The sequence below is a fragment of the Pleurodeles waltl genome, chromosome 10 (assembly GCF_031143425.1).
Source record: "Pleurodeles waltl isolate 20211129_DDA chromosome 10, aPleWal1.hap1.20221129, whole genome shotgun sequence".
Lineage (NCBI taxonomy): Eukaryota > Metazoa > Chordata > Amphibia > Caudata > Salamandridae > Pleurodeles > Pleurodeles waltl.
In genome coordinates, this window is record NC_090449.1 from 378171299 (window position 1) to 378192917 (window position 21619).

Here is a 21619-nt window from a genome sequence, read left to right on the forward strand (position 1 = left end):
AAGCTCTGACGGTGATGAGGTCTCCTACTAGTTCAATGGTTACTGTGATTGAACAACTTCAGCCATGCAATTGTATTTGTTGGAGACCCTGATTTTCCTGTAGGCAACTCTTGACGGTTCAGATGGCATAATACAGTATATGTGATATGGCACATGCAAGGGGCAGTTAGGTGGAGTTCGTTGCGAGAGCCTACTTGATATCATGGTATTGTTTGCTAATCAGAGCTATTGTTCAAGTGTGACATGTGATGACCCTATTTCTCTTTGCGTTTGCAGCATCAGCTCAGGAAAGCAAATGAGACAGGGCACAGCCGAGTGGGGACGCATCTGGCCATGGGACCTCGGGTCAAGTCTTCATGGACACAGTGGGACCCATTGGCCCAGAAAGTGAGAGGAATGCCACAGGGGAGACCAGAACATTCTCTTCATCATCAGACTTTTCCACCAGTGGATACTCCTAGTGGTGGGGGAACCATTTGGGGTTACATGCACCATCTTTGTCCACCTCCCAACTCGATCACCATCCTCCCTGTTGCTCCCAACCCATTGTGAATGCCATACAGGGATTGGCAACCCAACTGCAGCAGACTAATGCATTACTGAAAAGCATTTGTAGTGCAATGTCTGGCCTACAGAGATCTTTTCAGGCTTCTTCAGGCTGGCCTCCACAATGACGACAGCCAGTCATCCCCCTCCTTCTGTACCCCCTCCACCTCCCTCTTCCCAATACAAATCCCCGATTCCCCTATCTACAACAAGCACACAGACTATCCGCATGCACCAACGTCGAATCACAAGAGCAGCACACACAGACACAGGCACCACAAAACACATTGGCACACATGCAAACAACAGACACCGATACACACAACATCAGTCACCACTTTCCCAGACACTCTACCACTGCCACTGGCACACATAAGACATCAAGCATACCCACAGATACCACAACAACAGTCAGTGACACACCCACCACAGACATCCACCATAACCAGAACACCTGCAGACATCACCCCAACAGACACAACTAACTTCACCACTCCATCCCCAACAGCTTCACCTCCCAGCCTCCAAGACACACAAAGGCACACACTCACCCATGCAACAGACACCACCCAATCACAAGCATACCTCCCACATGCACACATCCACAACATCCACACAGACACTGCAAACAACCACTCTGTCAACCTCCAACTCCTCACCCCCTTCTGCAGTCCATCCCTGTGTACCTAAGAGGTTTTTTGTTTGACCTTGACCTTTCCCCTGTACCCTCCACCCCATTCCAAACTGAAGAGGGCCCAAGACACCTCCCAAACCCCCTTCCACCTCTAACTCCTCCCTGTCACACCCGCCCATCCTGCAAGTACCAAGACCCCTCACCCCAGAAGAAACCACTCCCCTCAAGAACCTGTCCACTCCTCCCCAACTCAAACCCAAACCCACCCCTCCAAAATCCAACCCACCCCCATCCCCAAAGATGATCCTTGAGGTGCCTGCCTGCCAACTTGATGCCCCTTCCTATGGAGGTTCCCTGGAGGTTATGAGTTAGTTGACAGCACAATGATGTGGCTGTGCAAAACATCATGAACTGGCCAATGGCCTTAAACTTTAAACACTTTGAGTTTAATAAACCCAAACAGTTGTTTTTTGAGTATACATTTGTCCTGCAATTCCTTTTCTCCGTTATGCTGTTCCTGAGTGACTTGTGTTGTTCGCCTACAGTTGTGTGTGTTTCAGCCTGCTTGCTAATCTATTTGCTGTTGTTTGCAGTATCTGGCTTTGTGGGCAATGCTGGTGTACCCAAAGATAAAGGAATATGTTCACTGTATGGATATGTGGGTGTAAATGCAATGATGGTATCATGACGTTATGTACTGTTTAATATGGTAGGTATTTAATCTTGTGTTGTCCAATGTGAGCATGTATGGTGTTAGACTTGTCTCTCTGATATGGATTATACATTCATCTAATGTGTGGCAGATTGAGTTTTGTTTGAGCAGACATGGAGTGTATTCAATTGTGCTACCTTTGCTTGCATTTGACTCTGCATGTGTCAGTTTAGCTGTGTGTACCTTGCATCTACTTCATGCAGAGGTATGTCCATTGCAGTTGGATTTGTATGTGCTTTGTTGACTTGCACTTCCAAATTGTGCGGATAGGCATGTCATTTGGTCTAGTATTGGTTGTTCCTGAGATACATGTAGGGCTAGTTCCTGTGCAAATGTTGTTAAAAGGGCATGTGCCAAGTGATATGTGTCCCAGGGCAGCCTCCTTTCTGTTTCTGATGTCCCCATCCCTATTGTGCAGGTATTGTAATGTTGTGATCTTTGTATATTTATCTCTCTGTCTATTGTGCATCCCATTGTCCTTCAAATGTATTGCAATGTGGGTGATGTGTGTGCCTGTTGCAGGGCTGTTTACTGGGAGAGGTGTTTGTGCTCTGTGCAACATCCATACATCTCTTACCCATTCCACTACACTGGGGCCTACCTGGGACACTGCAATCCTTTCCCACCTCACCTGGTTGGGATATACCCAGACCACTCCCCACAGGAGCACCCCCAAATGCCTCTTCAGACTCTCTGGTACTCACCCAGAGGTCTGCCTCCAGTGTAATCTCCCTGGGGGTCAGAGAACTCACACGCCACCTGGTGTTGGCGTAGCTCTGGAAAATAAGGACTGGACATATGCTCTCCAGAAATTACATCACTCAGCCCCTCACATGAATTAACAACACTACACTTCACCCAACCATCCAGTGACCCAGCTTTGAAAAAGTACCCCACATCACCCTCCTGAGACTGTTGAGACAGCATCTGACTGTCCCTGACACTAAACCCATACTTTTCTGGGATGTCTCCACACTCCATAACCAGGACTTCTACATAGGGGGAACCCCTCTCCCTGTCAATCTCACCTAGAGCCAGTAGAGTGTCCCTCCCACTACAAGGAATATGACTCCCCATGCCAGTTCCCCAACCCACCTCAGGGACCCTGTGCATCACTGGAGCTATCTCATACCCCTGAACCTCCTGGTGTATGTTAACCCTCTCCTTCAAGTAGGGTACCACGTCTCTGGGCATGTGCACTTCTTCATAAGTACTGAACATAAAATTGTTGCTGCCACCATCTAAGTTGGACTCAGCCCTCATGACTTCCTCCAGCTTCCTCAATCTTAGATCATAAGCCAAGATTATCCTTTTCTCTTCTAAGGCCATCATCAGCTTCTCTAACTCCAACTGGTGAGCCCTCTCCTCCTGTCTGTCCTGCAACTCTTCAGGAGTCAGACCTCTGGATAACACACTGCTACCTATGTAACGCCGCGCTCTGACGCAGCGTCTCTTTCTGTCCTCGTGGGTGGAACGCGCTACCGATATTCGGAGCGCCGTTCCCCGCATTTTTTGACTATGCTTTCTGGGAAGCATATATTTCGCTCCCGGTCACGCTACACTTACATGTAGCCATTTGTCTTCTTTTGTTGTTGGTGGTGGGTTTTTTGTTGGTCCTTTTGCCTGTCTCTATCCATGTTGTGTCCATCTTGTCTTCTTCGTGTTTTTGTCCCAGCATGCTCTGTTTTTCTTTTATAGTACTTCCTTTTTCCTATACTTGTCTATGGGCTTTTCCCAATCCAAGATGGTGTTACTTCACTTTCCTGTGATGTCACTTCCCTTTTCTCAGTATATAAGTCAGTCAGTCTTGTTCCTCCTTGCGTTGCAAACACTTCCTTCTGGTTGTGCTGTTCGCTCCTGTTCTTTGTTCCTGCTTTTTTGCCTTGGGATATTTTTGCCTGTTCTTTGTTCCTGCTTTTGCCTTGGGATATTTTTGCCTGTTCTTTGTTCCTGCTTTTGCCTTGGGATATTTTTGCCTGTTCCTTTTTTCCTGCCTTGTACCCTGGATATTGTCTATTTTTGTTTCCTGTTGTCAAGTCCTGTTTTTCCTTGTTTTCCTTCAGGAGTTACTGTTAGAGGTTTTTTCCCCAGTGTTGGGGTTTTTTCCCTCTGGGACTCCTTCTGGAGGGTACGGTCTGCTTTGGCATAGTCTGTCAAGCGGCACCATGGCTACTAGAAGGGGTCGCCCTTATCTGGGAGTATCCAGGACCTACAGAAGACTTGGGGGGTCATTACGACCTTGGCGGGCGGCATCAGCCGCCCGCCAAGATCTGACCGCCATGCGGCCGCACCCCCGCCGCGGCCATTTGGAGATCTCCGCTGGGCCGGCGGGTGGAAACCTGGTTTCCGCCCGCCGGCCCAGCGGGGATGTGGGCTGCAACATGGGAACCGGCGGTGTTGCGGCCGTGCGACGGGTGCAGTTGCACCCGTCGTGCTTTTCACTGTCTGCATAGCAGACAGTGAAATGCCGCATTGGACCCTGTCAGGGGGCCCCTGCACTGCCCATGCCAGTGGCCCCACGACTCCCCGTACCGCCAGCCTTTTCCTGGTGGTTCAGACCGCCAGAAAAAGGCTGGCGGTCGGGGACTCGTAATCCCCTGGGCAGCGCTGCAAGCAGCGCTGCCCTGGCAGATTACATCCGCCGGGGCCATTGTGGTGGAACCGCCGCAGTCAAAATACGCCGGGGGGCACCGCCAGCCTGTTGGCGGTGCTCCCGTCGTTTTGGCCCTGCGGTTGTAATACCGCCAGGGTCATAATGACCACCTTGGTGTATTCGCCAATCCTAAATCCAGAGGTGAGAAGTCCAGCGCAATACATGACAACCTATCCTAGAGACCCTCCCCCCAGGCATAACAGGTACATCCACTACATCCTTATGAACCCTCTGCACCTCCTAACCCTCATCCTCCTCCTCTGTGAGCCCTCCAGCCTCCTTGGCTGCCACCCAGATCCTCAATGCCTTTTGCAGCTCCTCCTTCTCAGTGGAGCTCCTGATGGGGCAGGCAAGATCCTTACAAAACCATTTCAGTTAAGCAACTGTGTAACTCTCAGCTACTCCAACTCAAAAACAGCCTTTGCAGACACAGCTGGTACATCCCCAGATTGAGACATGTTGGCAAGGTTTCACTTCAATTGCAAGGTTCCAAAATCAACAAAGAGGTCACCAAAAATATGGAAGCAGAAAAAAGTCCAAAAAGAGAAAAATCAAAATCACAAACACAAGTAGTATGTGGTCACATAATGGTCTGCACAGAAAACAGTAGTGTACACTTAATCACTATATGTCAAGTACAAATACAAGTCTAATCCCAAACGCTGATCACTAGTGTTAGAAATGGGGTCTTTGGTTGGCAGTCAAGTTACCCCCTGCCCAAGCAAGGAACGTCACTCTAGTCAGGGTAAAGGGAAATCACCATCAGTTAATCCCTGCTCAGCCCCTTGGTAGCTTGGCACAAGCAGGCAGGCATAACTTCAGAAGCTAGATGTAAAGTATTTGTACCAACACGCAAAGTAACTCAGTGAAAACACTACAAAATAACACAACTCAGGTTTAGAAAACTAGGTAATATTTATCTAAACAAAATAAGACCAAAGCGACAGGGATCCACCATCGACAAATCGTTAGGAATTAAAAAGCAAAAAGAGTCTTAAATCCTTTACAAACAGTGCTAACACTGATACTGTGAAAAAGTGCCTGGGTTGCGTCAAAATAACACTGCACGAGTAAGTATGCGTCGGAAAAGGCCAGCGATGCGTCGATTTCTCACTCGCAAGCAAGACCATGGGTCATTCCTCTTCCGGTCGGGTCGGCGTGCGGCATTTTTTCCTCTCCGCAGGAAAGCAATGCGTCGATCTGAACAGGCACCTCAGGTCCAGGCAGGCATTGCGTCTTTTTCCACGCCCACCGATGCTTGCATCAAAAATCATGCTGCACGGTATCAGCAAAACCTCGCTACATGGGTTGCGACGTTATCAGCTTCCGTCAGCAGGTGTTGTGCATCGTTTCTCCAGCCGCATGCATCGATCTTCCAACTGTGATGCAGGTGGACCGTAGATTTCAGCTGCGAAGCCGGTGGCTCGTCGTTTCTCAGCCACGTCTCAGAAGGTGCGTCGAAATTTTCCCTGCACGCCGGTCTGTGCGTGGATTTTCAGTCTTGGTCTGCCAGCTTCACTTTTCAAGGCCCCAGGAATTGGATAGGGCACCACTTGGCAGGGCAGGAGTCTCAGCAGAGAGTCCAGGTGCTGGCAGGGGAAGTCTTTGATGGTCCTGAGATCTCAACAACAGGAGGCAAGCTCAGGACAATCCCTTGGAGATTTCTTCACAAGCAGGAAGGCACAACAAAGCCCAGTCTTTGTCCCCTTGCACAGGCAGAAGCAGCAAATGTAGGATAGCTCCACACAGCACAGTCACAGGCAAAGCAGCACTTCTCCTCAGCTCTTCAGCTCTTATCCAGGCAGAGGTTCCTCTTGATTTCCAGAAGTGATCTAATTTTTCAGGGGTTTGGGTGCTCTTCTTATACCCATTTTGGTCTTTGAAGTAGGTCTACTTCAAAGGAAAGTCTCTCTTGTTTGCAAGATCCTGCCTTGCCCAGGCAAGGCCCCAGACACACACAGGGGGGTTGGAGACTGCATTATGTGAGGGCAGGCACAGCCCTTTCAGGTGTAAGTGACCACTCCTCCCCTCCCTCCTAGCACAGATGGCTCATCAGGATATGCAGGCTACACTCCAGCTCCCTTTGTGTCACTGTCTAGAGAGAGGTGCAAACAGCCCAACTGTCAAACTGACCCAGACAGGGAATCCACAAACAGGCAGAGTGGTTTAAGCAAGAAAATGCCTACTTTCTAAAAGTGGCATTTTCAAACACACAATCACAAAATCAACTTTACTAAAAGATGTATTTTTAAATTGTGAGTTCAGAGACCCCAAATTCCACATGTCCATCTGCTTTTAAAGGGAATCCACACGTTAATCTTATTTAAAGATAGCCCCCATGTTAACCTATGAGAGAGATAAGCATTGCAACAGTGAAAAACGAATTTGGCAGTATTTCACTGTCAGGATATATTAAACACATTAGTATATGTCCTACCTTAAACATACACTGCACCCTGCCCATGGGGTTACCTAGGGCCTACCGTAGGGGTGTCTTACATGTAAGAAAAGGGAAGGTTTAGGCCTGGTAAGTGGGTACACTTGCCAAGTCGAATTGGCAGTTAAAAACTGCAAACACAGACACTGCAAAGGCAGGTCTGAGGCATGTTTACAGGGCTATTAATGTGGGTGGCACAACCAGTTCTGCAGGCCCACTAGTAGCATTTGATTTACAGGCCCTGGGCACCTCTAGTGCACTTTACTAGGGATTTACTGTAAATCAAATATGCCAATCATGGATAAACCAATCAACAATGCACTTTACAGAGAGAGCATATGCACTTTAGCACTGGTTAGCAGTGATCGGGGGCTCAGAGTTCAAAAGCCAACAAAAACAGGTCAGAAAAAATAGGAGGCAGGAGGCAAAAAGATTGGAGATGACCCTGCAAAAGAAAAAAAAGTCCAGCAGTGGGTCAGTTAATAGTTACATAAGTGCTTCAGTCAGTCTGTGAATAGGTGCACAAGTGTCTGCGTGGGTCTGTGACTGAGCTGAGTGGGAGCATGTGTGTCTGATTGGGTCTCTGAGTAGGTGCATTATCCTATAAGTGGGTCTTTGGCTGAGTGTTTGAGTCTCTGACTGGGTCTGTGAGTGAGTGCATCAGTGTCTGTGTGGATCTGTGAGTGCATATGTCAGTGTCTTAGTTGGTCTGTGACTGATGTATGAGGGTCTGACTGGATCTCTGCTGTGGTGTGTTAGGATCTGAGTAGGCCTGTGAGTAGGTGTTTAGGTATGTCAGTGGGTCTATGACTACGTGGATGAGGGTAAGAGTGGGTCTGTGAGTGTGTGAATCAGTGTCTGAGTGTGTCTGTGAGGGGTGTGTCAGTGTTTGATTAGTTCTCTCAGTGGGTTCAACAGTGTCTGATTTGCTCTGTGAGTATGTTTAATAGTGTCCAAATGGGTCTCTGAGTGGGTGATTCAGTGTCTGGCTCTGTGAGTGGGTTCGGTAGTGTCTCCGTGGGTCTGTGAGTGGGTGTTTGAGTGTCTCTATGGTGGTCTGCAAAAGGCTGCATCAGTGTCCAAACGGGTCTATGAGTGGGTGCACACGTGCCAGAGTGGGTCTGTGAGTGAGTACATAAGGATTTGAGTGGGTCTGTGAAAGTGTTCAATAGTGTCTCAATGGGTCTCTAAGTGTGTGTGTGTTAGAAAGCGGATTATTGGTAAGGGCCTTCACCTAGCAATAGGCCACTAACCCCCACTTAGGTCTCAATGATTTAAACCCAGCTCAACCCTTGGTAGCTTGGCAACAAGCGACAAGGCTTAACTTAGGAGACAAGTGTTTAAAGCATTTAAAAATCACAAAACAGTAAATAAGTAAAACACAACACAATGAAAATCCAACACCAATTTATAAAAATAGATTATATATTTCTATCTTTAAAATGACACCAAAAATATTAAAATCAGATAAGGGGAACCAGATATATGATTTTTTTAAGAATTCATGTTTTCTAGTGCATAGAAGCAACTAGCGTTCAAAGGGTTAAAAAAGATCACACTGGAAAGGGACAAAGTCCTGAGTTCAGGCCACCTATGAGGTAACACTGTCACACTTACTTTCAGAGATGTTTCTTGATTCAGGAAAATGGTCCACAGCATCAGCCAAGGGTTCAGAGGCTCTGGTTTGTCTATGGGGTCTGGGACTACAACTCCCACAATGCACCTCTTCAACTGATGGAGTTGCTCCATATTTCTTCAAACTTCTGGATCTTCTTCCAGAGATCTTATTTGGGGCTCTTGAAGTGTCCACAACTTGATCCAAAGTTCCTGAAGGTCTGAGTTGCTCCTTTGGAGTTGGGATTACAATTCCCAGAATGCACCTGGTCAGAATCCTCAAATGTCCACTGGGCGCTGGCCAGCTGGGCTCTGTTTGCGGGACTTGATGCAGAGTACTCTAGGCAGCTCCTTTGTACCTGTAGCAAACAGGGAGTCCCTTCTTGAAGCAATAGAAGACAGGCAAAGTCCTTTTGGTGGTGAAGCCAAATGTGCATCTGGTACAGTTCTTCAGAGTGCAGTGTTCAGGTGCATGTCAGAGGTCCAGTAGGGCAGTCCTTCTTCTTCTTTGTCTTGTTCCTTGTAGGGATCCGAGGTGTTTGTGCAGTTCTTTCATATTTATCCGTGCTCCTGGGGTGGGAAGCAGTGGGCCTGACTGTCCAAATCACAAGCAGGCTCCTTCCTCCTTTGATGACCACCTCCTGGGAAGTGTGGCAAAAATCAATCCCAGGGAGCAACATTCTTCAAAAATCCAACATGGCTGAAATTGATTTTTGGAGGTTAGATCTGGCTGAGCCCACCCACTGGTGTGGCTAAAAATCCTGAAAACACCCCTCTCCTGCCCTCTCCTAATCTAATCAAAAGGGCTCTTAATTGTATGGGGTTGCAGGTGCAGGAAACGGGGGAGGTCCTGAGCTGCTCCAAGTGTCCTTCCCTGCCTTTGAAGACCAGCTTGGCTACTCTCCCCCGTCCTGTTTCACCATTTGCTGATGCAGATCTCATCCATCAGGCACATCCTTTGTGTTCAGCCTAGGCCACTTCACACCTCATCAAGGCAACCTGGCCAGGCTACCAGCGGCTGGCCAATCACATAAGGGAAATATAGAGCTGAAGTTGGCAGCTCTGAGGTAGAGATTTACAGCTATTTACCTGAACTAGCTATTTTAAATCCAACAATGGCAAGCTATAGGTTTTATTATAACAACTAATTTGATGCCAAACTCAAGGTATCTGACATTTATGGGGACTTTGTTAATTAAAATAAAGTCTCCCGATTTTAGATTATGGAGGCCACCAGGTTACCTCACCAGGGCTTATAAAACAATGTTTGTTAGGTCCCTACTTATAGTTACATGGTATCCAGCCCTATGGGCACATAGGGCACACCTATGGGGTTACTTATATGTAAAAATAAGGTAGTTTAAGCCTTCAAAAGTACTTTTAATTCCAAAGTCAAATGTGCATATAACTTTAGTTTAAAAGCAGCCAGCAATGCACCTAGCTGGGCATTACCTATGCTGGGGTCCCTAAACCTAGATACCCTACCATAAACTATGGACTTATAGGTAGGTTGATAATGCCATTTATAATTAGCCTTATTTGCATGTCCACTTTAGACAGACCACTGGCCTGGGACTGGTAAGCAGTACCCAGCGCACAGCCGAGAGTCAGTAACCACCAGTATCTGCCCAAAACTTTTGAGGGTGACCAGGGCAAAAAAGAGGACTTTCCTACACTGTGTGAGTGTCTTTGTGGGTCTGTGAGTGGGTGCGTTAGGATCTGAGTAGGTCTGTGAGTGTGTTAAATAGTGTCTGAGTGGGTCTGTGAGTGGGTGTGTCCATGTCTCTATGAGTCTATGCGTGGGTGTGTCAGTGTCTGAGTGGGTCTGTGACTAAGTGCACAAGTGTCTGATTAGCTCTGTGAGTGGGTTCAATGCTGTCTCAGTGGGTCTGAGAGTGGGTCTGTAAGTGTCTCTGTGGGTGTCTGAGTGGGTGCATTAGGATTTCAGTGGTCTCTGAGTGGGCTCGATAGTGTCCGAGTGGGTCTGTGAGTGGGTAGGATAGTGTCTCTATGTGCCCATGAGTGGGTGCATTAGTTTCTGAGTGGGTCTGGGAATGGGATAGTCACTGTCGGAGTGGGTCTGTGAGTGAGTGCATTAGAGTCTCAGTGGGTTTGTGAGTGGGTGTGTCAGTGTGTCTGTGGATCTGTCAGTATCGAATTGGCTCTCTGGGTTGGTTCAATAGTGTTTCTGTGGGTCTGTGACTGGGTGTTTGAGTGTCTTTCTAAGTCTATAAATGGGTGCATCAGTGTCTGAGTGGGTCTGTGAGTGGGTGCGTCAGTGCTAAGCAGGTCTCTGAGTGTGTGCATGGGCTTCTGACTTGGGTCTCTGAGTTGGTGTGTCAGTGTGTCTGTGGGTCTGTGTGTGGCTGCGTTAGTATGTGATTGGCTCTGTCAGTTGTTTCAATAGTGTCTCTGTGGGTCTGTAAGTGGGTGCATCAATACTTGAGTGCGTCTGTGAGTGAGTGTGTCAGTGTCTGAGTGGGTCTGTGAGTAGGTTTGATAGTGTCTAAGTGGGTCTATGAGTGAGTGTTTGAGTGTCTTTATGGTGGTGTGCAACTGGCTGCACCAGTGTCTCAATAGGTCTATGAGTGGGTGCATGAGTGCCTGAGTGGGTCTGTGACTGAGTACATAAGGATCTGAGTCGGTCTGTGAGTAACTGTGTTAGGGTCTGAATGGGTGCATAAGTGTGAGAGAATGAATTAGTATGTATGACTCTGAATGTTTTTTGTTGTCGCTGATATTCGGGAATTCGTCACAACATTACACAAGGGGCCGCACTGAGTGTCGTGGCATATTTGCGAATATCGCGTGGAGTGTAAAAAAGTCTCATTAACTGCATATTTTGAGTCTTATAGACCCCTATATCACAGCCCTGGGGACAGGGTACCCCCACCTTGAGCCTTTATGCCACTTTTCATTTTATTTTTCAGCTCCGGTGACCATGTCCCTTTACTCAAAATGGCAGCCACAACTTTCTGGTCAGGTTGAGGAGAGCCAATCATAGCAATCCTACTACTATGTGCATTCTGAAATATGCTGCAAACATTGCAATCAATTCACTGCCACAGATATACAAAGGTATTTCCTCTTTAATTTCTCTTACAATACTGAATAGATTAACATCAAATATTCAGAAGTGTACTGTGCGTACTGCAACCTACCTTTCTGCCAAATTTTGTGTAATTCCGTCCCGCAGCCAAGTCTGTAGTCTCATTCAAAACTTCTATGGAAATTAACATGGGAGACACATGTTTTTTACCCCCCTTTTTTCTCAGCCCTCACTTGCCGAATCACCACGAAACCTTGCATGCTCAACAAGTTTCACAGCACACCTTTTTCAGAAAATTAAGTATATATATGTATATATATATATATATTTATACTGTATATATATTTATATATATTTTACCTAGAGGGGGCCGCCACTAGGTAGTTGTACTTAGGACCTAGTTTCTATAGAAAGAGCGATTTTTGTTTTGCTAATAACTTTAGCATCATTTGATGATTTTTCACAAAATGTTTCAAGAATATACAACACTCACTTTAGCATACGTCTGGAAAGTTTAGGGGTGGTCAGTCAAGCAGAGACTGAGAAAACAGGAGGGAGTCCCTGAACCCATTTTCACCATTTATTTTCTCTAGGGAGTTTGAACAGAAATAGCACCCAAACTACTGGATGGAATCACTCAAAATTGGCAGAAATGTAGCTCTTGGTCCAAAAAAAGCCCTTTTTACGGGCAAGCACAAAGCGTTCCGTCCCATGTTGTAATCTCTCTTTGGACTTCAAACAACGCCCGTGTCACGTCAGTCTCTTTCATTGGTTTGTGGGCTTGCCTTTTGAAATCTGCTTGCTTTCATTAGTGAAAGGCATGCATACGTCATGCCTTTTCTGGTGTTAAGCCCACCTCGAGGCCAGCGACCAAGTACTGAAAACAAACGAGGCTCCATGTTTTCTGTCCAATTTCTGGACTACTTTTTTCTTTTTTTCGCAGCGCGATGTCGCTGGGCAGAAGTTGAGCGCTTTGCATGACATCGACCTTGTGACATAGTTAATTGCACTTTTGCTGGTTACGTCGATAATTGCACTTTTGCCGGTTACATGGATAATTGCACTTTTGCCGATAGGTAAACTTTTATTTCCCTTTATGTGTCTGCTTTGCACTGATGGTGGCTGTCAGCTCTCTTATGTGAAAAGTCCAGTTAGTTATGTGAAACAGTTTTATTTTAATTTTAAATTTATGTGGCAAGAAAAGTCTGGTTAGGAGTTTACAATGCCAATTGCTCTAGCTCAAGCAAACGCAAGACCGGTTGCAATGCAAATGCTTGTTATTATTTGGTGTAAATCTGTTCAGTAGTTTTAGAGAAATTCCAAATTGGAATACATAGGGATGTGAAGGATATTTGGTTCTAAATGTTTATTTTTTTGTAAATGTCTTTTTTCTCTTTTATTTTATTATCTTATGTATCTGGCAATTTTTTTAATGTTGTGGAATTGAATTGTTAATATTTTTTATGTTTCATGTAGATATATGTGTGTGTATACAATATTTACTTTTTCAAGTAGTAAATTAAAAAGTAAAAAATGTAGGCCCAGATTTAAGAGTGCCTAGCCCCATTCTAACAACACATTAGCATATTTTTTTTTATGCTAATGTGGCTTTAGATGGCTAAAACAACTTTGCTCCATATTTACAAAGTGGCGCACTGCATGTATTGCTCCACTTAGTAACCCTTTACGCTACATTATGCCTGCGACAGGCATAATGTATGAAAAGGGGGAGTTCCTCCATTAGGGGCAGCCAAAAAATGGTGCAAAGAAATCTAAGAGTTTTTTTGTGTCATTTTTTCAGCACTTTTAACGTCTGCTCCGAGCAGGTGCTGAAAGAAGGCTCCCATTGGTTACAATGGGCTTCCAGGTGCTTTGCAGGATTAGCATCAAAATTGTTGATGCTAATCCTCCAAAGCACTGAACTAGTGTAAAATATTCTGACTCTAGTTTCCTAACTACTGCCATCATGATGATCCGTATATTAAATACGGTGCACATATGATGGCGTTAGGGGGGTACTAAGGGGTGCAAGAAAGGAGGTGCTGCACTAGGTGCAGCCCCACTTTTCTTAAATATGCCCCTTACATTTTTAATAATTGTTACTGGTTATATGTATATTATTATATGTATAAATATACACATACATATTTATGTTTGTGTGTTTATAGAAGTATATCTTTATATATAGGATTAAATATTACATTTATTCAATTAGAATGTATGATGGAACAACGAAAGCTGAAACCACGCATGCATGAACAACGCAGTTGGAACAATGACCGCGTTGTTACCACGAATGCCTTTACCACGCATGCCTTTACAACTATTTTTCATGGTAAAAGCATGTCTAGTAAAGACATATGTGAGAACGGCATGCCACCCCCCACCTGCACTAGGTACCCCCAATACCAAAACTACCCAACCCCCATCCCTAAAACAAAACTACCCAGATACCTCCCACCCACCATGAGCCCTAAACCCTTCCTTGACCTCCCCCATCAGTCCTAAAAACAACCAACCCCCACCAACCCCTAAAAACCAAACTACCCGATCCCCAAACCCAAAAAACAATCTACCCTGATCCCTCCACCCCGCCCCTAAAAACCTAACTACCCCGATACCCCATCCCCCACCCCTGAAAACCAACCTACGCCAGTCTCCCCACCACAAAAAACAAAACTACCCCGACCCACCCAACCTCCACCCCTAAAAACCTAATTATCCCAATCCCTCCACTTCATTCCAAATACCAAACTACCCTGATCCCAACCCCAAAAACCAAACTACCCTGCCCCACTCCAAAAGCAAAACTACCCAGACCCCCACCCCTCTAAACAAAACTACCCTGATCCCCCACCCCATCCCAAAAACAAAACTACCTCAACTCCTTCCACAAAACAAAACTACCCTGATCCCCCAACCTCACAAACAAAAGTACCCCGACCCTCTGCCGCCACTCCCAAAAACCTAACTACCCTGATCCCCCACCCTCCCTGCCAGAACCCAAACTGCTCTGATCCCCATCCCCAAAAGAAAGTACGTCAGCTCCCAAACCTCCAAAGCAAAACTACCTCTACCCCCCAACCTGCCCCTAAAAACAGAACTACTTTCATCCCCAGACCTAAAAACCAGAACTACCCTGATCCCCCCCATACCCACCCTAAAAAACAAACTACCCCGACCCCCCCACCATGCCCCAAGCTCTTAATCCACCCAACCCCTAAAAATACCCACCAACCCTGCCCCAACCCCACTTACCTGACCGCGTCCTCTCCTGATCCACTCTTCCTTACCATGCATATGCTTTGTTCATCACATGCATAGTTAAGGCAGAGAAAAAGGCAGTTGTTTTTTCCGGCAAGCATGGTCGCGTAATCGTTGTTCCAGAGTCGTTATTCCAGGCGTTTCCCATTTAATTAACATTATATTAATACTATATATTAAAATATTTAGGCATTTTGACACATTTAAGAAACCATAATTTTGTATGTTTTTTCAAAGATATTAGTGTGAAATGATTTTTAAAAATATTTGTTTTACTTACAATTATAAGGATAGGGACACAATATTTTTTACACCAAAGTTTAGTTTTCTATATTCTGTCAGTGATCAGTTTTTATTATGGGCACGCATTTAGTGCTAAAATACATGCAAAAAAACTCAAAAGTGCTGCCAACACTCAGGGGCATATTTATACCCCATTTGCTCCAAATTTGCGTCATTTTTTTAATGCAGATTTGGCGCAAAACTAACTCCATATTTATATTTTGACGTTGGACCACTCTAACATCAACATATTGGAGTTTGCACCATTTTTTAGATGCGTCAACCTACCTTGCATCAATGAGATGCAAGGTAGGCATTTCCATCTAAAAAATGGTGCTAACCCCATAGCCTCATATTTATCCCCATGCTAAAATGACACATGGATGGAAGAAGGGGCTAAATAATGGTGCAAAGCTTGCTTTGCACCATCATTTAATGCCTGGGTGAGACCAGGCATTAAGCGACCTGTGGACCCACTTCCATGGTTAAACACCATGGAATGGGTCCACATGCGCCCTCCTGAAGTCCCAGGAATACCCCCAACCACACCAGAGGGACACAGGAGGATGGGGGTCCCCATCCCAGGTAAGTAGGGTAAGTATAGGTAAGTACAATTTTTATTAATTAAAGTGCCATCAGGGGCCCAACTTGGGGCCTCTTGCATGGCACAGGGTGCAATGGCCATGCCCAGGGGACACTGGTCCCCTGTGCTGGCCATTGCGGTGGTGGGCTTGACTCCTATCTTTTGTGTGGTATGGATGGTTTTGTATCAGAAAATGACACTAGGCTGGTTAGAGTAATCTTTTTTTACTCTAACCAGCCTAATGTCATGTTTTGGTGCAAAATCCCCTTCTCCCATACCGCCAGCCCCACCCAGCTAACATATTTTTTTTTTACGCTAGCCCACCCTTTACACCCGCTTGCACCATTCCATAAATATGGTGCCCAGCTGGTCCTCAGGAATGGCGAAAGCTGGTGCAAAACCTTTAGGTGAAAAACTGCGTTAGTGCAGTTTTGCACCAAAAAGTATAAATATGCCCCTAACTTTCTGATGTTCCCATACACTTGTGATAATGTTTTACTGCTAATAGTGCATGGTGCACAATTACTTGAAAGTGGCATAATGGTGGAATTTACATCAGCATAGTTTTAATTTGGCACAGGCCAAGTATTGATGCCAATATGTCGAGGTAAGGCATCTTGTTGACGGTGCCACCTTAAGAGGACAGCAAAGATGGCTATATTTAAGCTGAAAACTACAAATGTAGCACTTTTGCAGAAGGTAGGCAGGTGCTTGGGGAACAAATGTATTCTTCTCATGGTGTTAGTAATTCTTTCACCATCATTTTAATGTTCATATTGTATTGAAGTTCAATAATGAAAAGACTTCAACAACATATGGTCCCAGTTCGGTTGTGGGAATAGATTAGAAGCAGAGAATGCAAACCGCAGATGCATAAGATGACAAGCTGTCAACATTTTCATGCTGCAACCAGCAAATTATTCAGGCATGTTGTCTATGCATTTTTACTCTAATATATAACCTATGCTAGTCAATATAGCAGCATCCACTTTTATTTATGCTTTCACTATGCCGGACTGGAGCACTACGGAATGTGCATCACATTCAAAGCAAATGAGGAGGATCAGACTGTTTTTGGAGTGGAACTAGAAGAAAGGGATGAAGATAAAAAATGTATCTAAGGAGTGAGCGAGAGTGTAAATTCAGGCTCTGTGTGAGATGTGAGCCTATAACTTCTGATCCACATATATATTAGCTCTGCATTATAAATAAAAGCCTGTGAATATGTGTACCCTGTAGGAGAGCTCGGTTCCATTGGAACTAATGAAGGCAACAAATGAGGAACCACAATGAACGGAACTGTGGAGGGAGGCCATTCATACCTTTGCAGAGGGCCACCCTTAAGCTTTGTTACTTCACTGCTCAACATAAAGTGCAATACATATTGAGCATAATATTTTCCTATTAAATTTTCACACCCTGCACCCGTGTTTTTCTGAGTGTGTTATGTTGTTATCAGGAACATGTCTTGTTTTAGCGCAACTACGTCGTACGTCAATCCAGAATCAGGCACAAGCAGGAGTTTGCGTCTCTCTCTGGATTATCTGATCAAATGCATATTGCAGCACACACAGAAGTACCAAATTGCCATTAGCGATTGTCCCTTCCTGCACATAAACTATCAAACCCCTCAATGTAGACATCCTTTCACAATGGTGCAAGCATGTCTGCGTTAGTGCTAGGCAGCTCAGTTTAGCTCCAGTGCAGGGGGAATTTCTGGGGTGCGCCATATTCTAATAAATATGGTGCATTCCTGCGTTTCTAAAGTGACGCAGTGCGGTGCTGCCAATTCCGGCACAGAACCTCACTGCGCCACATTTCAGTAAATCGGGCCCTTGATGTTTAAAAAGAAAATAAGCAATGCAGTAGCCGAGGGACCTGGGTAGGACATTGATAACAAAACACAATGGTCCTTACGTAAACGTAAACCTCAACTTCCACGGTAACTATGAACAACCATCAGTGGATTAGTCAAACCGGTTTTAGTTACTCATTTTTTAAAAACATAGGTTATGCTTGGAAAACTCCCCTGTAAATGCATGTCAACGTAATTTGGTGCTCCCAAGAATTACAGAGACATGGTGAAAGTGCAGGCGACAAAGTGCTCACAAAATAAAAATAACAATTACACATAATAATTTATATATACAATCAAAAGTTCATATAGTACACTGTACATTTCCCACTAGTTTTTGGGAAGAATGTTTATATGGGATAGCCATTGATATCGAGTTTAGCCCTTCATTAATAATAATGAATCAACCTTAATTTAATATAAATTATCAATGAACAATTTTTGTTTATATGAGTAGTAGAAGGGGATACCATCCATCAAGCTTTTGACAGGTACCACGCCCCATGGTGACATAGGCAATGACGTAGGCAGTGACATGGGTGCCCCCGCCTCATGCTGACGTAGGTGTAGGTGTGTCACGTGGTTTGTGACCTCATGGTGTCACGCGCTAGCCATGTGCTAGGGTCCCAGCCCCTTGTGTATTGGTCTATGGGCTGTGTAAAATGAAGGCCTTGGTGGTGTGCAACCTGTTTCAGAGCCTAAGAGGACAGGTCTGGACATGTCAGACATTTAGGACCCAGTGGCTGCTTGGGGGTCGCCTCACAGGGTGGAGCATTGGGAGTGCAGGCCAAACCTCCTCACTGTTGGCTAATCCAAAAAGAGGGGTAGGCAAATGCTGCAAAAGCCGTGGCATGTGATTAGCACCACGTGTAACCCCAGCAGCATATTAGAGGAGAGCATGTGACCGCTATGTGTTGCAGAGGCGCACCCCCTTTTTTGAACCATAAAATACATATAAGGAGTTGGTTAGAGCAGCATGCCAAATTGTGAACTACTGCTGAAATAGGGTGTCTAGGCAATATGAAGAGATACAATCCGCTCGTCAGAAAAGCCACAGCTTCAGGAGCCCAGAACGCTATCAATAGAGACTATCGGACCTGAGCACCTCTTGTGTTGGATGAGAATGCACAGCAAACTGCCCCTAAAGATGGGGGTTCTGACGTCACTGGGTTGCAAGAGGAATTTGCCACCGGCTTGCAAAGCTCAGCCTCAAGGATTTGCCGCAACTGGTATCCCCGATCAAGGTTGATAGCCGCGACAGCGAAGCCTCGAAAGATGAATTAAGTGATGCAACTTCAACGACACTGAAAATGCTGAAGAAGGTATAGCATCACCAAATTCACCGATCTATGAAGACATGGGCTTTCAGGAGGACCCTGATCCAGAGGCAGTTGTGGTGCAGCCAACAAATGTAAAATCTGAAGTCACTTATACACCAATGGACCTGTGCGACTCGCAGGATTTCAGAGCCACCGCTAAGTGTAGCGAAAATGCTAAGGTTAATAAACACTCTATAGACAATTATCAAGTATCTGCCGATAGCATACTTTTAACTAATAGATGTCTTTTGCTTTCTGTTTGAACCATAGAAAACAACTGCAGAAAGAGATGCTCTAGAGGGGTCTACAACAAAGGTTAACAATGTAAATCTTTACTGCTTATGCTGTTCCAGACAGTAAGTATTACAAGCAGAACAAAGAGCAGCCTAAGAAATGTGTCAGCACTTACAATGGCACCGATTTTGAAAGGGAAACGCCTGGCGTACCCTACGACGCCATACGGGTTGTCAGCTGTGAAGAAAGGTGTCCACGTCGATATGATTAAGGTCTTGGCAGCAGCTATCAATGAGATCCGACACACTGTTGAGCCCTGCTCAAAACTCGAATGTATGCAGGGGCTGTGTACCTATTGTGACAAAAGCTTGATAGAAAGGGTCATAGGAAGATGTATGTGTGAAAATAGAGAATTATGGGGGTCATTATGACCCTGGCGGAAGGCGGAGAACCGGCGGTAAGACCGCCAACAGGCTGGCGGTCTTACTTTGTGGAATTATGACCATGGTTACCGCAATGGTCATCCTCCGGTTCTCCGTTCCGCCCGCCAGAGCGGAGACGACCGCTGGGCTGGAGACCTGGGTCTCCAGCCCGGCGGCCGTCACTAGACCGCTGGCGGTATTTGGACCCGGCTTACCACCGTGGATTTATAGCGGTTTGAACTGCCATGAAATCCATGGCGGTAAGCACTATCAGTGCCAGGGAATTCCTTCCCTGACACTGATGGGGGTCTCCCCCACCCCGACCCCCAACTTGACTCCATCCCCTACCCCCCACCACCCCTGCCACCCCCCAAAGGTGGCAGGGCCCCCCTCCCCACCCCGACCCCCAACATCACATCACCCATACCCACACGACACGCACGCACCACCTACACACTTACACGCACACATGCCGACATACATGCCGACTTCCACAAACACAGTCAGACACGCACACCCACATTCAAACATACACGCACACATCCATACACGCACTCGTTCCCATAAACACAACACCCCGCAAGCATACACGCACTCACACACCCCCTCTACATACACACACGCACACCCCCATGCACCCACACAACACACAACACCCCCCACCCCCCTCCCCTCACGGACGATCGACTTACCTGGTCCGACGATCCTCCGGGAGGGGACGGGAGCCATGGGGGCAGCTCTGACGACACCACACCGCCAACAGAACACCGCCACGGCGAATCACAGGACGTAATTCACTGGGCGGTGTTCTGTTGGCATGGCGGTGGAGGTGGAGCAACCTCCACTTCCCCGCCTCCCGCCAGTATGGCTGTTGGCGGCTCTCCGTCCGAAAAAGGACGGAGAGCTGCCAACGGTCATAATAGGCCGAGTGGCAAACCGCCACCACTGGCGCTCTTCCGCACGGCGGTCCCTTGGCGGTCTTTAAAAAAGACCACCAAGGTCAAAATGACCCCCTATGTCTTTAGACCCCCGAAAGTTGTTTTAAAAAAAATAAAAACAGAGATCATGGATAAAAGACCATAATGGTGTTACTTAACGCTACATATTTACTCAGTTTTAGGATGAGAATCAGAGTGTCGTTGGCAAGATGTCTATGAGTTATACACAGGCTACATCTGTATTGGGAGATTGATATATATGCTGGTTAAAGAGAGAATAGCTGAAATACACCTTGTGACTCTGTGTTATCTGAACATTCTGAAACCTCCAGCTACGCTGCAGTGCGACAGCCCTGTGTGTTTCGCCAACTGGTGTATCAACGTGTGGCTACCCGCAGTGGATAAATACTGGAGCTCAGCTCAAGACCGGGCTTGTGAGTTAAGACTTTCACCACTGACTGGGCTATATCATGCTTTGGAAGTCCTGACTGAAGATTATTTCACAAATAAAGGTCCTGTGTTGTCCGACCTAGAACTTTATGAACTGATGAATGCTGTCAGTATCCTGAGCATCCAGAGTTATAGGCGGGGGAAGCGGGAAGTCATGTCTAGAGCTATTGTATGTATAGCTATAAAAATATCAAAGCTTGTGACGCTGAGACCTAGTAAAAGGAACTGCCCTGAGTAATATGTGTAACATGTATCGTAGAATGCATACGTAGTCAAAAGGTCCAGCAGCGGCGACAGCTATAACCTATGTACCGCAAAATGTTTATGTAGTGCTGACCCACTTTTATTTATTGTTTTTTTATGTGTAATAAAATGACCTTACACAAAACAAATGTCTTTCTTTTCTTGGTTGCGGTGTGTGACAGCCTGACGGGGGCTGCTTTAAGGAATCTTTATTACGTTACACAGGGTTTGGAAGTTACAGAGGCTCCAAAGCTCTATTTAGAATGGCACCAGTTGAAAATGAATCTGTAAACCGATCAAGGGTGAAGACTTGGTTAGTGGAGGAAGAGGTGTAGTCACTCCACCAACCAGCCAGGAGACGTTTTAAGAGGAGGGCCACAGTTG